General features: G+C 42.4%; 1 long non-coding RNA gene across 7 annotated transcripts in view; it reads left to right on the forward strand.

Moving 5' to 3' along the window:
• Nucleotides 1-1,076: 1,076 nt before the first annotated feature.
• Nucleotides 1,077-22,766, forward strand: part of LOC132477079 (uncharacterized) — a 61,021-nt gene continuing 39,331 nt past the window's right edge. For 6 of the 7 annotated variants that reach the window (XR_009530177.1, XR_009530179.1, XR_009530180.1 and 3 more), the window contains exon 1: nt 1,077-1,267. This is a non-coding gene — a long non-coding RNA (uncharacterized LOC132477079). Of the gene's footprint in view, nt 1,268-2,416; nt 2,514-22,766 lie in introns of all 7 variants that reach the window. The other variant, XR_009530178.1, reaches the window with a different exon arrangement.

Raw genomic sequence — 22,766 nt, forward strand, 5'->3', positions numbered from 1 at the left:
CAGAAGATTCCAGGAGACATTCTACAAATGAAGGACTCTAAACCCTGTGGTTGGATAAGGAATTCTGGAAGGAAGGTATCCTCACCCGAGGAGAGCAGGTTCCTATACTTGTCTAACATCACATACCTGGACAGTTCCCACTGATCTTGGTCCAGGCATTGCCTGTCCTCTTGAGAGAAAACTATGGCCATATTCTGGAATGTCAGCAGTCCCTGAAATTAAAAGTACACATACCGTGTGGCCACGGGAAGAGTTCATAATGTGACCCAAGAAGAAAAGAGCAAGTTAAGAGAACTGGTTTTAATTTAGAAGAGTGTCTTCAATTACCCACTAATATATATATATATATATATATATATATATATATATATATATATATATATATTTTTTTTTTTTTTTTTTTTTTTTTTTTTACAAAGTAAGTTTCTCTATCTTATTTCTAACTACAAGAAAAGAGTGTGGCATGTGATCCACAAAACCAGTATAGAGACTATACTTATCTGGAAAAGAAATGATAAAATGATGGTTTCAACACAGGCATATGCATTTTTGAGTGTTTTATTTATATCAAATTGGATAAAATGTGTGTATTTCTCAGACAGAAAAGACGTGTCGAGGTAGAAATGTACCTTTCAACTATTCATGGGTACACAAGTACACTGGGGAGACTGTAAAAGTTCAGATTGTGATTCAGTAGGTCCGGTGGGCCTGAGTTCTATTTTTTTAACAAGCTCACTTTTAACTAGTGATGCCACAGTCTCTGATTCATTAACGACAATTGTGAATAGCAGAGACATAATTAGAAAGGTAAAAATTCATATTTAATTTTGAACTTAAAGTGTTTTATGGATTTTACACCTTTAATAGGATAGTAAGCACAGCAGCAACAATCATTTGTGAATATTTACTATAGACCGTGTATCTTTCTAACTTTGTAGTGTAGGACTCCCGGAAAAATGCCTGGGCTGCGGTCACAGTGGGCGGGGCCGCCCCTCCAGGACCCCCGACGGGGCCCTGCGCTCCTGGCGGCTCCCTCCCCCGGCGCCTCCGTCCCTCCCAGAAGGCCTCGGGGCAGAGCGGTCCCACCCACTGCGCCCAGAACGGAGCCCGCGTTTCCGCAGAGCTGGAGCTCCCGGCTCGGGGTCTCTTCCCTCCGCCTTCACGGAACTGCCCCGGAGCCCGCGGCGAGGGCGGCCTCACTGACGCTGCCGGCTCTGGAGGGGCCCCGGAGGCCGAAGCCGCGACAGTCGTGCGGACGGCGGGCCGGGTAAGTGGGCGCCGACCCTCCGCCTGGTACGGTGCCCTGGCGGCAGGGCAAGACCAGCTTCTGAGGGGCAGGGGTTCGCTGCCACCCGCCGCTGCTGTGCAGAAAGGGCGGCCCCCAGCTTCTGGTCCCGGGAACTTCGGTCCCTCCTCTCGCCCCTGCCCTCGGCCTGGCTCGCGGGGCCTGGGGGGCGTGGGGAGGGGGTCGGCCTGAGTGTCCTGAGGGGAAACGGGGCAAGGGAGGCGCAGGGCCCGGCTGCAGCGTCAGCGCGCCTCCCCCCGACTGCGGGGAAAGCGGCTAAAAACTCCTCCCGAGGTTCGCAGGCCCCTTATTCAGCGGAGTCCCTCTGCCCTCCTTCCTCCCTGAGCTAAAGGACCGGGGGGAGGGGATAGGGCAGGGCACTGGCGCAGGTAATGGGGACCATCAGCAGGTGATTGTTAACTAAGGAAAACCGGCTCTCCCAACGTGAGGAATGCAGCGCTTTTCTTTGTTTGCTGAGATGCCAGAGTCTGGGCTCCCTGAATTCCTTCCTTTCATATGCACCTCAGCGCTCTGGGGCCTGCATTCTCTATTTGCATATCCTGAGATCCTCAGGGCTCGCGGCTCACACTGGAGGGCTGCAAGGGCTGATGACTGTGATATCCTTTGTTTACTGAGATGGCAAGAAATATTCCATTTCTCACAGGCTTGAGGGGCACAGAGTGAAAAGGGTAGGAGAATCTCACTCGGCATGCACTTTGGTTTACATATAGATAATATGTACACTTAACTGTGCTACTAGAGGTTCTCAAGTGTGATCAACTTGTACTACTGCCCTCTATGTATTAACTTCATGAATATCATAAGATACATGCCTATAGAATTGACTTAATCCATTTAAATAGGATAATGGTTTTTAAAGGAAACATAATAGAAATATAACAACAAACCCCTTACCACTAAAGGCTGGGTCTGGAGCAACCTAAATAAATGTTCCATTGTTAAAATTTTGAAAGATGTATTCAATAGAAATATCAACAAAAATGACAAATAATGAGGGCAGCAGAATGTTGAAATGTTCTATCTTTATCCTTAAAGTGGCAGAACATCATGTATTAGTAGGCGCTGGGGGCAGAAGATGCCTGATTTTATACCTTTGTCATATTTGTACAGTTGTTTCAACAAGTAACTTAAAGACCAAATGGAAAAAAAGGAGGTTTGTGCCTGAGATCATGTTGATGTGAAACCAGGGATGGCCACCTTGTCCCAGGTGAGTTAAGTTTACCTGGCAGGTAGACCACAGAGCTCCTGAGAAGCAAGGGCTGGAATTTTTCTGCTGGGTGCCCCTTAGGTTCTGTGACTTGACTGATTGTGAGTCATGTTTCGGGAAAGACCTGATCACAGGAAAAGGGTGGGGAAGAGTGATTTGGGGAGCAGCTAACAACATGCATCACGGCTCATGGCTTGAATGAATTTTAAAGAAACAGGAAAACAAATGCTTCCTATGGAATCAGAGAATGTCCAGCCGGACAATCCCAGAAAATGAGGAACACCCATTTTCCAGATGAGAAAACAGAGGCCCAGCAAGGTGAAATCCCTCAACCAAGTTGCACCCGTCTCTCCTCCCCACTACATGGTTCATGAAAGCACGACTTTTCCTGTCGTGATCACTGCTGAACCCCAAAAAGGACCAGGCATCTAGCCGCCGCTCCAAAAATTTTGGTTGACTGTAGGAACAATGCTATTTCTTTCTTTCTCACTCTTATTCAGGATTGTGCCAAGAACTCCCCAGGCTGCAATGTAATTCGATAAATGTAAATATTAATTGAGTTTTGTTGTGATGAGGACTTAGGCTTTGGAGGTAACAGACTTGGTTCAGATCTTGGTTCTGCCACTCAATAGCTGTTTGGCTTTGGGAAAATTACTAAACCTCTCTGAGCTTATTTCCTCCTTTGTAAAGTGGGGATAAATGTATCTGAGCCAGCAGAGCACCTGCATGAGAGATGTGCACTAAATATTGGTCTTTCTCACTCTCCCACGCCATCTCTGTTCTTCCCAGAGAAGTTGTACAGAAGGATATAGTACTTTTTTAAATTAATTAATTAATTAATTAATTTTTAGCTGTATTGGGTCTTCGTTGCTGTGCGCGGGCTTTCTCCAGTTGCGGCGAGCGGGGGGCTACTCTTTGTTGTGGTGCGCGGGCTTCTCATTGCAGTGGCTTCTCTTGCTGCACTTGTTGTGGAACACCGGCTCTAGGCACACGGGCTTCAGTAGTTGTGGCCTGCAGGTTCACTAGTTGTGGTGCATGGGCATAGCTGCTCCTCAGCATGTGAGATCTTCCCTGACCAGGGCTCGAACCCATGTCCCCTGCGTTGGCAGGCATATGCTTAACCACTGCACCACCAGGGAAGTCCAATATAGTACTTTATAAAGAGGGGTTTTAATTGATTTCAGATAGTGTACATGTTTCTTGTAGAAAAGATATTTCCACTATAGAAACATTAACATGCAATACCACTACAAATGCAGTATTCTATGGGTTAGATACTATCAGTAAATTTTATAAGTAATTGGGCAAAGGCCAAAGCACTAGGTACTGGGGAATAAGAAGTCTCAAGTCTGGTGTGCCCCCCCACCCCAATTTCAAGAGCAGGGTGTGTTTTTCAACTCCATATTTCATCTGGTCTTTGTTTCTCATCCATCCTCTGTGTCTGCCTTTCACAAAAGGCTCAGATCCTCCACTTTCACACCCTCCTGGCTGGCTGTGCCCCAGCTCCCGTCCTGGAACCTCTGCACGCATGGGTGTGTCTGCTCTCCCTGGGCCTCACCAGCTTTGCCAGGGAGCTGCTGTATCGTGCACTGCTAGCTGTACCCCAGAGTGCCTAGACCCTTCTGGTACATGAAGTACACCCTCATCACCATGAGTGCACGCCCATCCCCTTACCTTATATTCTGCCTCTAAGCCAGGCTTGGGGGTGACTAGTGTGCATTCAGCTATGTGAGGTGCTGGGATCAAAGTGAAGTTCCCACCTTTTTTTTTTTTTTTTTTTACACAGAATTCCTTCCTTCCCCTCTGTGGTAATGCCCCCTACTTTTTTTATATATATATAAATTTATTTATTTGTTTATTTATTTATGGCTGTGTTGGGTCTTCGTTTCTGTGCGAGGGCTTTCTCCAGTTGCGGCGAGCGGGGGCCACCCTTCATCGCGGTGCGCGGGCCCCTCTCCATCGCGGCCTCTCCCGTTGCAGAGCACAGGCTCCAGACGCGCAGTCTCAGCAGCTGTGGCGCACAAGCCCAGCTGCTCCGCGGCATGCGGGATCCTCCCAGACCAGGGCTCGAACCCGCGTCCCCTGCACCGGCAGGCAGACTCCCAACCACTGCACCACCAGGGAAGCCCGAAGTTCCCACCTTTTGAAGTTGCAGGCTTGAGGGGCACACAGTGATTTAAAGTCGGGTCACCTGACCTAAAGGGGGGGGCTGATTGCTTTAAAGCCAGGGCAGCTGGCTTAAACCCTCCGTCCCTCCGCTGCAGGACGAGACCAACTTTGGCGCTGCTCGGGTTTGCTCCAAGCCAGCACTGCTGTGCAGGAAGAGCTTCCAGTAGCGCCTTAGTGCGGGGGGACTTGGTCCGTTGTCTTGCCGCTGCCCTCAGAGCGGGACCACCTGCTCTTCTGGAGGAGAATCAGGGAGGGGGAAGTGCAGAGTCCCAGCTGGAGTTGCGGCACCCCTTGTCTGATGGCAGGGAAGGGGGGACGGGGCTGTGTGGTGTCCTGGGGCTGGACTCACCAGGTCGACTCAGCCTCTCAGCCTCCTAACCTCACCCCACACACCCCACAAGAGTCTCCGATAATATGTAATTGTGCCTTAGGTTCTCGGTCTTCAAACTCATACCCAGGCTCCCAGGTCCCTTGATTTAGCCAATTCCTCTGTGCTCTTTCTTCTATTAGATACAGTCCCAGAGGGAGGGGCTGGGGGATGGGACTGGAGGGACCCCGGCAGCACTGGCCTGGGCTGACTAAAGAGATCCAGGGCCTGCGCTATGACACATGTGTGAGGACCCTTAAGGCGCAATCGAGGGGGCCAGTTAGAGGCAGTCCTTGTTGCCTCAAGTGAGTATGGATCACCGTCGGGTGGGGAGCATGCTGACCCCTGAGAAGTACTGTTAGAAGGATGTGTTCCTCCCTCGGCTTCAAGGACGTGGGTGGGCTTCAGGGCTCCATTTCCCCTCCAGACCTCCAGGGCTGACTGCACCCCAGTGGCCTTGCAGACCTGGCTTCCTGTCCCAGAACTTGCCAGGCTCCAGGAAGAATCCAGACTGCAGAGATGGTGCTTGAGCGCTCCAGCTTAAGAAGTGCTGTCCCTGGGGACCCGACAGTGGAGGGAGGAAGGGTGAAGGGAGTAGGGGGGTGGGGTTGGGAGGGGTGGCTGCCCTGGGAGACGTTGAGATAGAAATATCGCCCCCCACACCCCCTGCCCCCTGCAACTGACTGACCCACTGATGCCATAGGATCTCAGGCCCTTTTAGTCAGGGATGCCTCGGTTTCTTTACTCCTGCGTTCAAAACTATGCAAAACCAACTCTTCATCCTCTTGCTGCCTGGCCAGGACTTGTAAAGCACTGTTCTTTTGGAGCACTCGTTCCCTAAACTGCAGTTTGGAGCTGTCCCAGCTATTTAAAGGTGTTCTCCTTAAACTGAGACTAAATCCTACTCTTTTGGAAAAACGCCCTGCACTTCTGAGGAGATCATGTTTTCTGCCCATTCCTTCCTTCTACTTCACTCTTAAGAAGCCCTGTGCTCAAAGGGCTTGGTGACTTATTTTTTGCTTGATGTCAAAAAGAAACCTTCCCCATGCACCGCAAAAATCTTTCCTGGAGCATAGGTGTTTCAAAACCATGACCGTGTTTTGCAGTCAGTATACACTGGGTAGACTGCCTAGCAGTCCCTCCAAGAGCCAGAGGTGAGCGTAATCAACTTATCTGATTGGATGCCCTTCAAGTTTAGGAAGGTCCCATTCTTATGTCCCAGCAGATAAGACAGGGCCCTGGATGGCTGTGGCTGTGATTAGATAACTTCTGATGATTTTATTTCCCTTACTGAGCTGCTGCTTCTAGGTTACATTCATTTTATTACCTGTCCTTTTTTTTTTTTTTTTTTTTTTTTTTTTTTTTGCGGTACGCGGGCCGCTCACTGTTGTGGTTTCTCCAGTCGTGGAGCACAGACTCTGGACGCACAGGCTCAGCGACCATGGCTCATGGGCCTAGCCGCTCCACGGCATGTGGGATCCTCCCGTACTGGGGCATGAACCTGTGTCCCCCGCATTGCAGGCGGACTCTCAACCACTGCGCCACCAGAGAAACCCTACCTGTACATTTTTAAAGAAAGACTGAAAAAGTCACTGTAATAGGTCAGGAGTCTGAGCTCAGGGTTAATCAAAGGTACTCACAGGGAGGAAGGTGGATAAACATAGGTGCGTAAAATAGGAGGGTTGGCAAGTACAGCCAGGACGACCGGGCTCACCGTGCGCACTAATAAAGGCCAGAATCTCCTCATTTATCTCTGGTGGGAAGTTCTGATGGTTTCTCAGGATCAAACTCAAATCATCTTCAAACTAGGGGGCTTCCCAGAAGGCGCTGAAGCACCGGCAGAGCCCACCTGCTCTCCCACCTTGGCACTCCAGGATCAGAGTTGGGTTTGGAGATGGGGTTGCTGTAACCCCAAGGAGGTGAGCAGAGAGGAGGAGTTGATTACCGGTCTCCTCTGACTCTCTGGCCCAAATTGCCTGGCTTCACGGGGGGACAGAGTTTTGCTTTGAGCAACTTATGGGGCACTTCCAGACTGGTGGGGTTGCCCAGTGGCCCGACAGTCTGACAGGCTGGCTGCGGTGTGACCGCCCTTTGTTTCTTCAGAATCTGTTCATCAGGAGGTGCATGGTTGCGGAAGCCCATTCACCGCCCCCCCCCTCCCGAGGGTGATGGCACCTTCCCTGGCTGTACCCTGTGATCACCAGGTACTTGAAATGAATGCAAGGTTTTTGACTTCAAGGAAGAGCTCACATAACCCCTTCTGCCTCATAATGTGTGGGATTTACTATAATGGAAGGACATTATAAAGAACAGGTAGAAAACTCACCTGTTGGTCTCCATGTAGGAGTTTATTTTACATGAATCTCTCCTACATGAGTAGATAGCAGAGGTTTATTTTTGTTCCCGTGTGTGTAGTTGTGGCAGAGGACATAGGTATGGTGGTTTGAAGCCCTCAAAGAAATATTCTCAGAATTCTCAAGACTTCTCTTGATTGGAACCGAAAGAGACCTGGAAAAGGAGGAAAAGCAAAGGAGGAGGGAGAACGAATGGCTGTTTCTCAGTAAATTCACCTTCCTGGTTGATTTTTCTGTCTTCTCATTTCTTTTAACTTCTATGTATGTCTAATGGAATGATGTAAAAAGGCTGATTTTTATGCTTTAAAAGATTTTACATCACAAAGAAACTAGAAGTGGCTAACAGAACTTATTCACATCAATGTTACATAGAGACTTTGATATTAAATTTGTATACTAAAATGGGTTAATCCAAATTTTCTCTTTCTTTTTGAGTGAATATTTGTAACATATTTTTGTAGATAATAATTTATCCTAGATATACAAAATTGTGAGAATGGGTACCATTTTTCACCACTTAAATGATTTCTTTTAAATGAACAGATCGTACACTTTAAAGGCCAATGTTGTCTTACATGTTGTTTTTTAATTCCTTGATTTCCAAAACTTGTGTTTATTTAATTGATTTCTATCTAATAATCCGTCTCTCCTTTATTGTTTCTTACTTTATATTTTATTGATCTATAGTTAATTTACATTATTATATTAGTTTCAGAGGTACAACATGGTGACTCATAAATGTTTAGGTTCTTCTCCATTTATACTTATTATAAAAGAGTGGCTCTATTCCCCATGCTATACAGAACGTCACTGTAGATTATTGATTTTATACATAGTGGATTCTTCCTCAGAATCTCCTACCACTATTTTGCTCCTCCACCCTGTCTCTCCCTGCTGGTAAGCACTAGTCTGTTCTTTAATCTGTGAGTCTGTTTCATTGTTGTTGTTGTTGTATTCAATGTTTTAGATGCCACGTGTAAGTGATAACCTACCAGGCTTGTTTTCTCTGCGGCTTATTTTACTAAGCATAATACCCTCCAAGTCCATCCATGTTCTTGCAAATAGCAAAATTTCATTTTTTGCTGAAGTCATCATAAATATCATTTTTTATCCCCTAACCTATTGATGAACACTTAGTTTGACTCTATATCTTGGCTATGGCAAATAACGCTGTTATGAACATTGGTGTGCAGTTATTATTTTTTTTTAAATAGTGTTTTTGTTTTCTTCTGATATACCCAAGAGGGAAATTGCTGGATATTATGGTAGTTCTATTTTTAGTTTTTTGTGGAACCTCCATTCTTCTTTCCACAGTAGCTGCACTACTTCACATTCACATCAGGAGTTTACAAGAGTTTCCCTTTCTCCACATCCTCACTAACCTTTGTTATTTGTGACCTTTTTGATGACAGCCATTCTGACAAGACTGAGGTGATATATCTCATAGTTTTGATTTGCATTTTATTGCCGATTAGCTATGTTTAGCATCTTTGTGCATTCTGGCTGTCTATCTGTATTTTTTCCTTGGAAAAATGTCTATTTAGGTCTTCTCATTTTTTAAAAAAATATTTTGGGTGCAGTTCTGATGTTGAGTTGTATGTGCTGTTTCTGTAGTTTAGATATGAACCCTTGCTTGGTCATCTTTTTGGTGTTAACCTCTTATCATGTGCAAATATTGTCTCTCCTTCAGCAGGTTGTCTTTTCATTTTGTCTTTGGTTTCCTTTGCTGTGCAAAATCTTTTAAGTTTAGTGAAGTCCCATTTGTTTATTTTGGCTTTTGTTTCATTTGCCTTAGTAGACTGAACGCAAAACTGTTGCTATCATTTATGTTGAAGAATGTTCTGTTTTTTCCTCTCGGGGTTTTGTGGTCCTACATTTAGGTCTTTATTCAGTTTTGCGTTAATTTTATATACGGTGTGCTAAAATACTCTAATTTTATTCTTTTCCATGTAGCTGACCAGTTTTCCTAGTACCACTTATTGAAGAGACAGTTCTTTCTCCATATTGCCTGCTTTGTCATAAATCAATTAAATATACGCGTGTGGGCTTATTTCTGGGATCTCTATTCTATTCCAGTGATCTTTGTGTCTGTTTTTGCTCTGGCCCGATGCTCTTTGATTACTGTCGCTTTGCAGTATAATCTGAAGTAAAGGTGCCTGATGCCTCCAGCTCTGTTCTTTCTCAAGATTGTTTGGCTATTTGGGGTCTTTGTGTTTCTATACAAATTTTAAAATTACTTTTTCAAGTTCTATGAAAATGCTTTGGTATTCTGATAGGGATTGCATTAAATCTGTAGATTGTCTTTGGCAGTATGGTTATTTTAACAGTATTAATTCTTCCAGTCCATGCACCTGCTATATTTTCTCATCTTTTTCTGTTGCCTTCAACTTCTTTCACCAATGGCTGATACATTTCTGAGTACATGTCTTTTACCTGCTTAGGTGTGTTTGTTCTTAGGTATCTTATTATTTTTAGTGTGATTGCATATGGTATTGTTTTCTTAATTTTTTTCTTTCTGACAGCTTTGAGTTTTGTTTTTTCTTCTTTTTCTAATTCCTTCAGGTGTAATGTTAGGTTGTTTATTTGATATTTTTCTTGTTTCCTAAGAATAAGCTTGTATCACTATAACTTCCCCCTGTGAACTGCGTTGGCTGTGTCCCATAGATTTTGGATCACTGTGTGTTCATTTTCATTTCTCTTGGGTATTTTTAGAATCCCTCTTTAATTTCTTCACTGTTCCTTTCTTCCCCTTTTATTCATCTGTGATGTGAGGACTATCTTTAATATTATGTTTGTATTTCTTTCAGTTGTGTGTGTGTGTGTGTGTGTGTGTGTGTGTGTGATTATTTAAGTTGCTGAGCTCTTAATTTTACATGGACACTAACAACCCTGCATTGTTACCCTGCTCCCCCACAGTTACTGAATTTGACCTTATATTTTACATCTACTTGTTTTGTGTGTCCCTTAACTTCTTATTGTGAATATAGATGATTTTATTACTGTTTTCTTTCATCCTTCCTATTAGCTGTGTACATGGTTGATTTACTGCCTTTGTTGAATATTTGCCTTATCCAATGAGGTTTTTCTGTTAGTAAGTTTCCTTTTCTAATTTTTATGTTTCAGTCATGGCCTTTTCTTTTTCACTGAGAAAAGCCCCTTTAAGATTTCTCATAAAGCTGGTTTGGCGATACTGTGCTCTTTTAGTTTTGCTTCTCTGTAAAACTTTAGATCTCACCATCAAATCTGAAGGAGAGCCTTGCTGGGTAGAGTATTTTCGGTTATAAGCTTCTCCCTTTCATGACTTTAAATATACCATGCCACTCCCTTCTGGAATGCAGAGGTTATCCTGAAAAGTCAGCTGATAACTTAATGCAAGTTCGCATGTTTGTAACTTGTTGCTTTTCCTTTGCTCCTTTTAATAGTGTCTTTTTATCTTTATTTTTTTGCCATTTTAATTACAATGAGTCTTGGTGTGGTCCTCTTTGGGTTGATCCTGTTTTGGCCTTACTGTGTTTACTGGACTTGGATGTCTGTTTTCTTTCCCAGTTTATGGAAGTTTTCAGCTCTTATGTCTTCAGGTATGCTCTACACTGCTTTCTCTTTCCTTTTTGCTTCTGGGACCAGTATAATGCAAATATTAGTACACTTGATGTTTCACATGTCTGTTCAACTTTCTTCATTTCATTTTAATCTATTGTTTTACAGTTCATCTTCAGTGATTGCCAGTACTCTGTCCTTCAGTTTTCTGATTCATTCCTCTGTGTCATTTAGTCTACAGTAGTTTCCTTTTAGTGTATTTTTCATTTCAGTTATTGTATTCCTCATCTCTGTTTTGTTGTTCTTTAGTGCTCTAACTCTTTTTAAAAAAAATTCTACCTTCTTGCTCTGGTCGTCCACTCTTCTCCTGAGTTCTTTGGTCATCTTTATAGTCATTACCTTGAACTACTTTTTGAGGAGATTGGCTACCTCCACTTCACTTAGATCTTCTCCTGAGTTCTTTGGTCATCTTTGTAGTCATTACCTTGAACTACTTTTTGAGGAGATTGGCTACCTCCACTTCACGTAGATCCTCTTCTGAGTTCTTTGATCATCTTTGTAGTCATTACCTTGAACTATATTTTGAGGAGATTGGCTACCTCCACTTCACGTAGATCCTCTCCTGAGTTCTTTGATCATCTTTCTAGTCATTACCTTGAACTACTTGTTGAGGAGATTGGCTACCTCCACCTCACGTAGATCCTCTCCTGAGTTCTTTGATCATCTTTCTAGTCATTACCTTGAACTACTTTTTGAGGAGATTGGCTACCTCCACTTCACGTAGATCCTCTTCTGAGTTCTTTGATCATCTCTGTAGTCATTACCTTGAACTACTTTTTGAGGAGGTTGGCTACCTCCACTTCACGTAGATCTTCTCCTGAGTTCTTTGATCATCTCTGTAGTCATTACCTTGAACTCTCTGTTGAGGAGATTGGCTGCCTCCACTTCACGTAGATCCTCTTCTGAGTTCTTTGGTCATCTTTGTAGTCATTACCTTGAACTACTTTTTGAGGAGATTGGCTACCTCCACTTCACGTAGATCCTCTCCTGAGTTCTTTGATCATCTTTCTAGTCATTACCTTGAACTACTTTTTGAGGAGGTTGGCTACCTCCACTTCACGTAGATCCTCTCCTGAGTTCTTTGATCATCTCTGTAGTCATTACCTTGAACTACTTTTTGAGGAGATTGGCTACCTCCACTTCACGTAGATCTTCTCCTGAGTTCTTTGGTCATCTTTGTAGTCATTACCTTGAACTACTTTTTGAGGAGATTGGCTACCTCCACTTCACGTAGATCTTCTTCTGAGTTCTTTGATCATCTTTGTAGTCATTACCTTGAACTACCTTTTGAGGAGATTGGCTACCTCCACTTCACGTAGATCTTCTTCTGAGTTCTTTGATCATCTCTGTAGTCATTACCTTGAACTACTTTTTGAGGAGGTTGGCTACCTCCACTTCACGTAGATCCTCTTCTGAGTTCTTTGGTCATCTTTATAGTCATTACCTTGAACTACTTTTTGAGGAGGTTGGCTACCTCCACTTCACGTAGATCTTCTCCTGAGTTCTTTGATCATCTTTGTAGTCATTACCTTGAACTACTTTTTGAGGAGATTGGCTACCTCCACTTCACGTAGATCCTCTTCTGAGTTCTTTGATCATCTCTGTAGTCATTACCTTGAACTACTTTTTGAGGAGGTTGGCTACCTCCACTTCACGTAGATCTTCTCCTGAGTTCTTTGGTCATCTCTGTAGTCATTACCTTGAACTACTTGTTGAGGAGGTTGGCTACCTCCACTTCACGTAGATCTTCTCCTGAGTTCTTTGATCATCTTTGTAGTCATTACCTTGAACTACTTTTTGAGGAGGTTGGCTACCTCCACTTCACGTAGATCCTCTTCTGAGTTCTTTGATCATCTTTGTAGTCATTACCTTGAACTACTTGTTGAGGAGGTTGGCTGCCTCCACTTCACGTAGATCCTCTTCTGAGTTCTTTGATCATCTTTGTAGTCATTACCTTGAACTACTTTTTGAGGAGGTTGGCTACCTCCACTTCACGTAGATCCTCTTCTGAGTTCTTTGATCATCTTTATAGTCATTACCTTGAACTACTTGTTGAGGAGGTTGGCTGCCTCCACTTCACGTAGATCCTCTTCTGAGTTCTTTGGTCATCTTTGTAGTCATTACCTTGAACTACTTTTTGAGGAGATTGGCTACCTCCACTTCACGTAGATCTTCTTCTGAGTTCTTTGATCATCTCTGTAGTCATTACCTTGAACTCTCTGTTGAGGAGGTTGGCTACCTCCACTTCACGTAGATCCTCTTCTGAGTTCTTTAATCATCTTTGTAGTCATTACCTTGAACTACTTTTTGAGGAGGTTGGCTGCCTCCACTTCACGTAGATCCTCTTCTGAGTTCTTTGGTCATCTTTCTAGTCATTACCTTGAACTACTTGTTGAGGAGGTTGACTACCTCCACTTCACGTAGATCCTCTCCTGAGTTCTTTGGTCATCTTTGTAGTCATTACCTTGAACTACTTGTTGAGGAGGTTGACTACCTCCACTTCACATAGATCCTCTCCTGAGCTCTTACCTTGTTCCTTCATTTGGATCGTGTTTCAGTGTCACCTCATTTTTCTTAACTTGCTGTTTTTACTGCTGTGTATGTAGTAGGTTCGTTACATTTCCTGACCTTCTAGAAGTGGCCTTTTGTAGGAGAGGTCCTATGTGTCCCAGAAGCCCACTGTCCCCTGGTCACTAGAACTATATGTTCTAGGTGTACCCCCTATGTTGGCTACTTGGGCTCTTCTATTGTGGTGGGCTGACTGCTGTGGGTGGTCTGGTAGGCTTGGCTGCCCCCAGACGGCTTGTTTGACAGACTCTGCCTTGTATGGAGGCTGTCTGTGCTGCTTGGTGAGGCTAAATCATAAGGCAGTTGGCTGCACGACTCTGTGGGACACCAAATCTAGTGCTGGTTCACTTATGGGTAGAATTGCAGTCCAGGTGATATCAGGGCTAGTGCCCAGTCACTGGGGTGATGCTGGCTACTGGGAGGAAGACACAGGTCCTGAGTTCTGGCTGCAGGGCCCAGGAGTCTCAGAGTTGGTGTTGGATCACTGTTCCTGACACAGCTATCTGCAGGGTCTGGGGTATCCCTAATCTTGTGCTGTCATTCTGATGGGCAGGGTCAAGACCCAAGCGAGTCCATGGCTGCTTCTGGCCTGCAAGTGAGTGTTCTGGTCACACAGGCTGCTGGGCTGTGGTATTCCTGGAGCTGGTGTGTGCCTGTTGGTGTATGAGGCTGATCCCACTGCTAGAGCAGATTTGTTGTTGGGTAGGTCCAAGCTCCATCCAGTCCCTGTGCAGTAATCACCTGCCGGCGGTGAGACTGATTCCAAGGCCAGAGCCGGCTCACTTGTCAGAGGGGCCAAGGACTCTGGGGCTGGTTCCTCTCCACTGAGGTGTGGAGGCTGGTCCTGGGGCTTTTGGTGGCTGGGCCCATGTCCAGCGGCAGCTGTGCATTGAGAGGGTCTGAAAGCAGCCTGTTTGCTGGTGGATGGGGCTATGCCCCTGCTCAGTCAGTTGCTTGGCCTGCAGCATCCTAGTACTTGTGTCTATAGTCTGGTGGAAATGGGTAGGGCTAGACCCTGAGGCTAAAAAGATAGAGGGAGGACTCTGAAATTACGCTTGCTGGTACCAGTGGCCACGAGGTAGAAGGAGCTCCCCCAAGTGGCTGCTGCCAGTGTCTGTGTCCCTGAGGCTGTGCTGTAGTTGCCTCTGGACTCTCTGGGAGACTCTCCAAGACCAGGAGGTAGGTGTGACCCAGGATCCATTCAAATGACTGCTTCCGTTCTGATTCTCGGGTCATGTGGGATTTTGTGAGCATTTTTTTTTTTTTTTGCAGTACGCGGGCCTCTCACTGCTGTGGCCTCTCCCGTTGCGGAGCACAGGCTCCGGACGCGCAGGCTCAGCGGCCATGGCTCACGGGCCGAGCCGCTCTGCGGCATGTGGGATCCTCCCGGAACAAGGCACGAACCCGTGTCCCCTGCATCAGCAGGTGGACTCTCAACCACTGAGCCACCAGGGAAGCCCCGTGAGCATCTTTTAAGTGTGGAATCTCTATTTCCCACAACCCTCTGGCTCTCTGAAAATAAGCACCACTGGTCTTCAAAGCCCAACTTTCTAGGAACCCTTCTTTCCAGAACAGGGTCCCTGGGCTTGGGAGCCTGATGTTGGGTTCATACCCCTTGCCACCTGGGTGCACCTCAGAAATTGTAATTATTCTCCCATCTGTGGGCCACCCACCTGGGGGGATGGGTCTTGACTCTGTTGAGATTTTGCCCTTCCTTCCTGTCTTGCCGAGGTGCCTTCCTTATATCTTTAGCTCTAAAACATCTTTTATGGTAGGTCCCGGCCTTTTTCATCAATTGCTGTTCTGTAAACAGTTGTGACTTTGGTGTGCCCATGAGAGGCATCAAGCTCTGGGTCTTTGAATGCTACCATCTTAGACAATCTCTCCACTTCATTCTTAAATCATATGATTTAATTTTTCTTAGTATCTTATTTGACCAGCGACAGTTTAAAATTTATTATCACTCATGTTTACTTCACCTGTTTTAAAAAAAATTGAATAGTGCATTCATTCATTTTGAAATGAAGGTAGTGACCTGTGAATTTCCATACCTCAAAAATCAAGGGTAGAACAAAAGCATTTTCTACCGGTTTTACCCTCAAACTCTGCACCCCACACCACACTGGGGATTAACCTCTTGCACCCATGCTCACCTTCTTTTTTTGGACCGTTAACCATCGCTGCATCTGTATGTGTGTTGACAAAGTGAACTCTAGTCTTTCCAGTTTTTGTGTTTTGTTTTTTGGATTAGGGAACAGTCCTACTATCAATGTACATTTACTGGTCTGCTGAAGTTCATATTAAACCTGTCAAGCACATTACCAGAATTGGAATTGCTTGTATATACACTTTGATAAATTTTAGAGACAATGGTAGAACAGAAGTAAATTGTATTTCAAATCCCACAATATTCTCACACCATGAAAACCCTTCCCTTTTAAATACATTTGTGTGTAGTTTATCTTTTTGCCCATACTTTATTTCCCAGAGATGGGTAAGTGTTACGTTTCTTGCTAGCACATTTACGGTATTGTTCAAAGTCAGGCGTTTAGTGATTTAACATGATCATATTTCCATGAACTTGCAAGTACAAGATCTTCTCTCACACTGTCTTTTACTCCCTGCTTTTTTATATTGCCCTCCTAATTCTCAGTCCTGGTTTTTCTTTATGTTCTTCATCAACCTGGATAGGTTATACTATTTTTTCCCTTATTCAAGACCAATAGAATAGAATAGAACACCCAGAAATAAACCCTGATATATGGCCAAATGGGTTTTGACAAGTTGCCAAGTCTTTTCAAAGTAGAAAGGATAGTATTTTCAACAAATGATGCTGAGAAGTCTTGTTGTCAACATGCAAAAGAAGGAAGACGGACTCTTACCTAACATCATATGCAAAAATTAATGAAAACATATCAAAAAACTAAATATAAGACCTAATAAAATAAAAAGTCTTAGAAGAAGACACAGGAGAAGAGCTTCATGACATTGTATTTGGCAGTGATTTCCTCAATATGAAACGAAGGAACAACAAAGGTACAGCTAACAAAAAAATAAACAATTTGCAGTACATATTTTAAAAAATGTGTATCAAAGGAATGTAAACAGAATAAAATGGCAACCCACAAGATGGGAGAAAATATTTGAAAGCCATCTATCTGACAAGAGATTTCTATTCAGAATATACAGAGAACTCCTACAACTCAACAAGAAGCAAACACCCTGATTCAAAAATGGATAAAAGACTTGAATAGATGGTTCTTCAAAAAGATGTACAAATGACTAAGCACTTGAATAGATGCTCCATATCATTAAATGCATGTTTATATATTTGTGTGCATGCATACACACACAAGCACACACACACATACACAAGCAGAAAACAAGTATTGGTGAGGATGTGAGGGAGTTGGAAGCTTTGTGCTCTGTCAGTGGGAATGTAGAATGATACAGCTGCTTTGCAAAAGAGTATGGCAATTTTTCAGATATTGAAAAATAGAATTACTACATGATCCAGGAAATTTTTACTATGAGGTATACCCAAAGGAATTGAAATCGGGGTCTTAAAGTAATATTTGTACTGCAGTGTATAGAGCAGTAATAATCACAGTAGCTAAAATATGAAAGCAACCTAAATGTTCATCCACTAGTTCCTGGATAAGCAAAGTGTGGTATACCCATATAATACAATATTATTCAGTGTTAAGAAGGAAAACATCTAGGAATATGCTACAACATGGATGAATCCTGAGGAAATTTAGCTACCAAATATGCCATTTTTGTGACTTTTAGTGAGTCATAACAATGCAACTACTTATTTCAATTATATGGGGTACTTAGTGTAGTCAAAACCATAGAAATTGGGAGGGTAATGATGCTTTTCAGGTGGTTATGGAACAAAAAGGAAAGTTATGTTTAAAGGATATAGAGTTACAGTTTTAAAATGTAGAAAAGAATTAGAAAGATAAATGGCGATGTTGATCGCCCAATAATATGAATGTATTTAATATCACTGAACGGTGCACTTTATAATAATTAACATGTTATACTTTATGTTATTTGATGTTACTAACATACAAAATTGGGAAAGAATGTAATATCAGGAAAGGGAGTGGCCCTGGGATACAGCAGAGAGTAATCAGAAGGGTGAGACACTGCATATGTTGAAGAAGAAGAGCTGAGAGTCTTCACTGGACAGAAGAGACTTTATAAAAAAGAAAACAAATTCCTCTGAGGGTGTATTAAATAGATATCTGTGGGTGTACTGCTATCTCCCATGGGTTATCTTTAAGAGTCTTTAATAAAGTCCATAAGGCTTGCTGAGGCTTTTTTAAAAACTGGATTCCCTAGAAGATAATTAGAAGGTGGTACTTAAGTCTATGTCTAAGTTGACAGATTTTGCAGGGAAGACGAACCTGAGGACAGTGGAGGTCCTGAGAGTGTAAGTACATGGAAATTGGAAAAAATAATAATAAAGGGAATTAGGAAAACTTTTGACTTCGAAGGTCATGTATTACTGAGTCATACCTGAAGTTTCTAAGGAGTTATATACACAGTTGCTATTTGGATTGCTTGTTGATGAAGATCAGTGGAAAAACTAGAGTCGTTTCCAAGTGGAGGTAAGATATAATGAGAGGATGGAGGTGTGAAGTAGGGAGGCCCAGAGAAAAGTGGGAAGGTCATACTGGGCCAAGATGGTGGTAATATCCAGCAGAACGGATGGTAGGGCAGACTGTGGTTTCATCTTTTTTATTTCGGCTCCCCACCTCATCCTTAATAATTCTTTGGGAATATTTCATTGCTCTGTGATGCAGGTACAGAATTCGAGTGAGGAGACTACACCCTCAGTGTCCAGCTGTCTGAGTCCTCAGTGTGCTTCAAATGATGGAGAACTATTGCTGCTTTATGAGAAGAGTTAGTACCTTGTAGCTAAGCTTTAGCTGGAGCTTATGCAGGATTGATTCCAATTTATATATACTGTTGGCATGGAGGTTCCTCCTCCTCTTTTCTTGACCATTATGAAATGAATCTATATTTCTCAATATTTGTGTATATCAGATAAATACATTAAGTAAAGGAATCTTATATATTGCTCCCTGCATAGTTTGCTCTTTCTTGTTTCTCTTTTACCTTTACTAAATTAGCACAGTGAGAGACCGTGCAATGTTCTAATCAGGAGAGATTAGAACATCATATTTCTAGAGAGGTTGGTTGGACAGAGCAGGGGTCCCAGTGAGAATCAAAGCTTCTGTTTCTACTTGGAAGTGTACTTGTATAGAGTAGAGGGCTCCAGGAAATATCCTAGAATATTGCAATGTCCCTGCGGGAGATCATTAAGAGAGGCAGGATCTGGTCCCAGATCAGTGTACTATGACATGTTTGTCAGTCATCTGGTGTGAGATTCTCAGAGCCAATCCCGTATGGTAAAGCTGGGTGCAGAGTATGAAGAACCTGTGAAAGCCTTTGATTGAATGTTAAAGATGAAGCTCTGATTTTGGGGAGAATTTTCTTACCTGACTGAATGTCACCCTTCTGTGGGGATGAGATTCTGTGCTTTTCTTCTCTTGATGACCACTGACTGAAAGTCATTAGAGGATCATGTCTAGACAGCATTCTTTATTTAATTTCTTAAAGAGGAAAACATAGAAAACTTTTATCCACTTTCAAATTGAGGGTCAAGGGGAATGACATCAGTGAAAATGTCAGAGTAGGGAGCTCTAGCTTGTGTCCATCACCAGAAGCACTGACATACGTGGTAAAACCTGTCAGAATGATCTTATCAACACATGTAAGTTTTCTTTTCTTTTCACCCTGTAGATTTATCTTTCACTGAAACTTAACTTACTACAAGATGTGGAGAATAAACAGGGAAGTAGAAACTGCATTTCCTGATGAGAGAATCACTAAGTCACATTAGTTGTTCTGAGCTATGTCTTACTCACTGTGACTGTAATTAAAACAAACAAACAAAACATTTTTTTTTTGGTAAGTCAGTTCTGACATTTCCTCGTTAAAGACAAGGTAACAGATACAGATTTAGATCTACCAGAATTGAGCAAAATGTTGATTGTACCTGTGCTGCATATATGAGCATGACCTGCTACAAATCTTCATTATACTTATTGCCACAACTGACAAATTCACTTTGGCCACTCCTGATATGTTGCATGTAAGGAATGCATAGGACACTAACCCCAGCTGGTCACAGGTAAACTCTGCCACGTGGATTACTGCATGTTTTCCTGCTGGAAGACCACACATTCTCGAGTATCATGACTGCAGAGTATGTGGGCTCTTCTTTTTTCTGGATAAAGGTTAGATAATCACCTAATTTTATGAGAAATATATAAATTGTATTTGCATATTCTTCAGGTTTTTATTTATCCATTCTCTTTCAAGTCCTAAGTGCAAATATTAAAGTGATTTCCAAGAGGGTGGTAAATAAGACAGCTACGTTTACGCTCCAAAATTAGCAATAAAGCATAATACAATTGTAAATGCATTAATGTGTGATTAATATGTAGATACTATGTAAATGCAATTTTAGTAATGCTTTGTGGAGAGCTTCAGAATCTACGTATTTAAAAAAAAAGAAGGAGTTTTTGAAACTCTCAGGGAATTATATAGAAGTCTTTGTGTCTATAATTATCAATCTGGAATAATGCATTTTCTCAGAAATAAACTAGGCATAAAATTGTAGGAAAAAACTTCATGAAATGAAAGAGCATGTGAGATGGGCATACAAGAAAAAGAATATTCTCAGAGAATAATGAACAGTGTGAAGTTCAGCAGAAGTGTAATACAGATTCAAAGAGTAAAACTTTGGAGAGCCTAATTATGAGTTCCTCATATTGCATCTTTGGAGAGACGGTAGTCATTTGAAATATGATGTTATAAGATGATGTTAACATACTTAAATACTTTCGTTTAGAAATGACCACTTAGAACCAGAATAAATGAAAGAGAGCACAAAATTATGTTTTTGTTGATTTTTGAAGATCTCAGGTGAGTGCTGATAATTTAAATATATATGATGTCAGGCTTCCCTGGTGATGCAGTGGTTGAGAGTCCGCCTGCCGATGCAGGGGACACGGGTTCGTGCCCCGGTCCTGGAAGATCCCACATGCCACGAAGCGGCTAGGCCTGTGAGCCATGGCCGCTGAGCCTGCACGTCCGGAGCCTATGCTCCACAATGGGAGAGCCCACAACACTGATAGGCCCGCGAACTGCAAAAAAAAAAAAAAAAAAAAAATGGTGTCTTTCACTGCAAAATAAAGGAGCTGTGGAGGATTCCTGGAATGAATGTCAATATTATGACAATAGTATGAGTGTGTTTCATGTTTGGTAATTACAGTCATTGTTGCTTTTGCTGTGGTCATACATTTACAATGTTTGGTGTCAGTTGATTTTTCTCTTGTAAAAATAAAATGCAGTCTGTGTGTGTGGAAAAAAAACATACATGATGTCGTGATAAAGTTGTATGTAATTTGAGATCTGGCAAAAAGCATTTCTTTTCTGTAATGCTAGGATGCTAATTGGACATTTTTGCAAGAAAGAGATTTCAGGATGTAAATCTCGTGTCTCTAAGGTGGGAAGCCAGTTCATGGTGGAACATTCTATTAAACTTGTGTGAGTGCAGAAATATTTCTTTGGAAGAAAGAGGTCATGAATCCCTTTTTAACAGTTAGTGGTTTATAGTATACTGAATGAGCAAAATGGGTATTTCTGAACTTTAGAAAAAAAATATAGTTTTTCTGCATTTATATTATGCAGCTGATGTAGAATATCAAAAATTCTTTATTTTGAAGAACAATGTAATCAATTTGACATAATTCATATATCTTGAACCTGTGGTACACACACACAATAAAACATACATTCAAAAAACCTTTTTCACTTAAGAAATATTTTCTAGTGTAGTTGATTTACAACGTTGTGGTATTTTAAAATACATGTTTATTAGAGTATAATTGCTTTATAACACTGTATTAGTTTCTGCTTTACAACAAAGTGAATCACCTTAATGTATACATATATCCCCATATCCCCCCATCTTGAGGCTCCCTCCCAGACTCCCTATCCCACCCCTGTGGGGGACATAAAGCACCGAGCTGATCTCCCTGTGCTACGCGGCAGCTTACCACTCGCTCTTTTACATTTGGTAGTGTATATATGTCAGTGCTACTCTCTCACTACGTCCCTGTGTCTCCTTCAGCCCTGTGTCCTGAAGTCCGTTCTCTACATCTGTGTCTTTATTCCTGCCCTGTCACTAGGTTCGTCAGTACCATTTTTCTGAATTCCATATATATGTGTTCACATACAGTATTTGTTTTTCTCTTTCTGACGTACTTCACTCTGTATGACAGACTCTAGGTCCAACCACCTCACTACAAATAACTCAATTTTATTCCTTTTTATGGCTGAGTAATACTCCATTATATATATAGGCCATATCTTCTTTCTATATTCCTCTGTCGATGGACATTTAGGTTGGTTCTATGTCCTGGCTCTTGTAAATAGTGCTACAGTGAATATTGTGATACATGTATCTTTTTGAATTATGGTTTTCTCCGGGTATATGCTCAGTAGTAGGATTGCTGGGTCATATGGTAGTTCTATTTTTAGCTTTTAAGGAACCTCCATATTGTTCTCCATAGTGGCTGTATCAGTTTACATTCCCACCAACAGTGCAGGAGGGTTCCCTTTTCTCCACACCCTCTGCAGCCTTTATACATTATTGTATTAATTTCTGCTGTGCAGCAAAGTGATTCAGTCATATATATATATATATATATATATATATATATATATATATATTCTTTTCCATTATGATTTATCACAGGATACTGAATATAGTTTCCCCTGCTGTACAGTAGGTCTTTGTGGCTTGTCCATCCTATGTAGAATAGTTTGCTTCTGCTATTCCAAAACTCCCAATCTTTCCATCACTCTCTCCTTGGCAACCACAACTCTGTTTTCTATATCTGTGTGTTTGTTTCTGTTTTGCTGACATGTTCATTTGTGTCCTGTTTTCGATTCCACATGTAAGTGATATTATATGGTATTTGTCTTTCCCTTTATGACTTACCTCAGTTAGTATCATTATCTCTATGTCCATCCATGTTGCTGCAAATGGCATTATTTCATTCTTTTTTATGTCTGAGTAATATCTATTGTATACGTATACCACACTTTCTT

Source organism: Mesoplodon densirostris, chromosome 16 (assembly GCF_025265405.1).
Source record: "Mesoplodon densirostris isolate mMesDen1 chromosome 16, mMesDen1 primary haplotype, whole genome shotgun sequence".
NCBI lineage: Eukaryota > Metazoa > Chordata > Mammalia > Artiodactyla > Ziphiidae > Mesoplodon > Mesoplodon densirostris.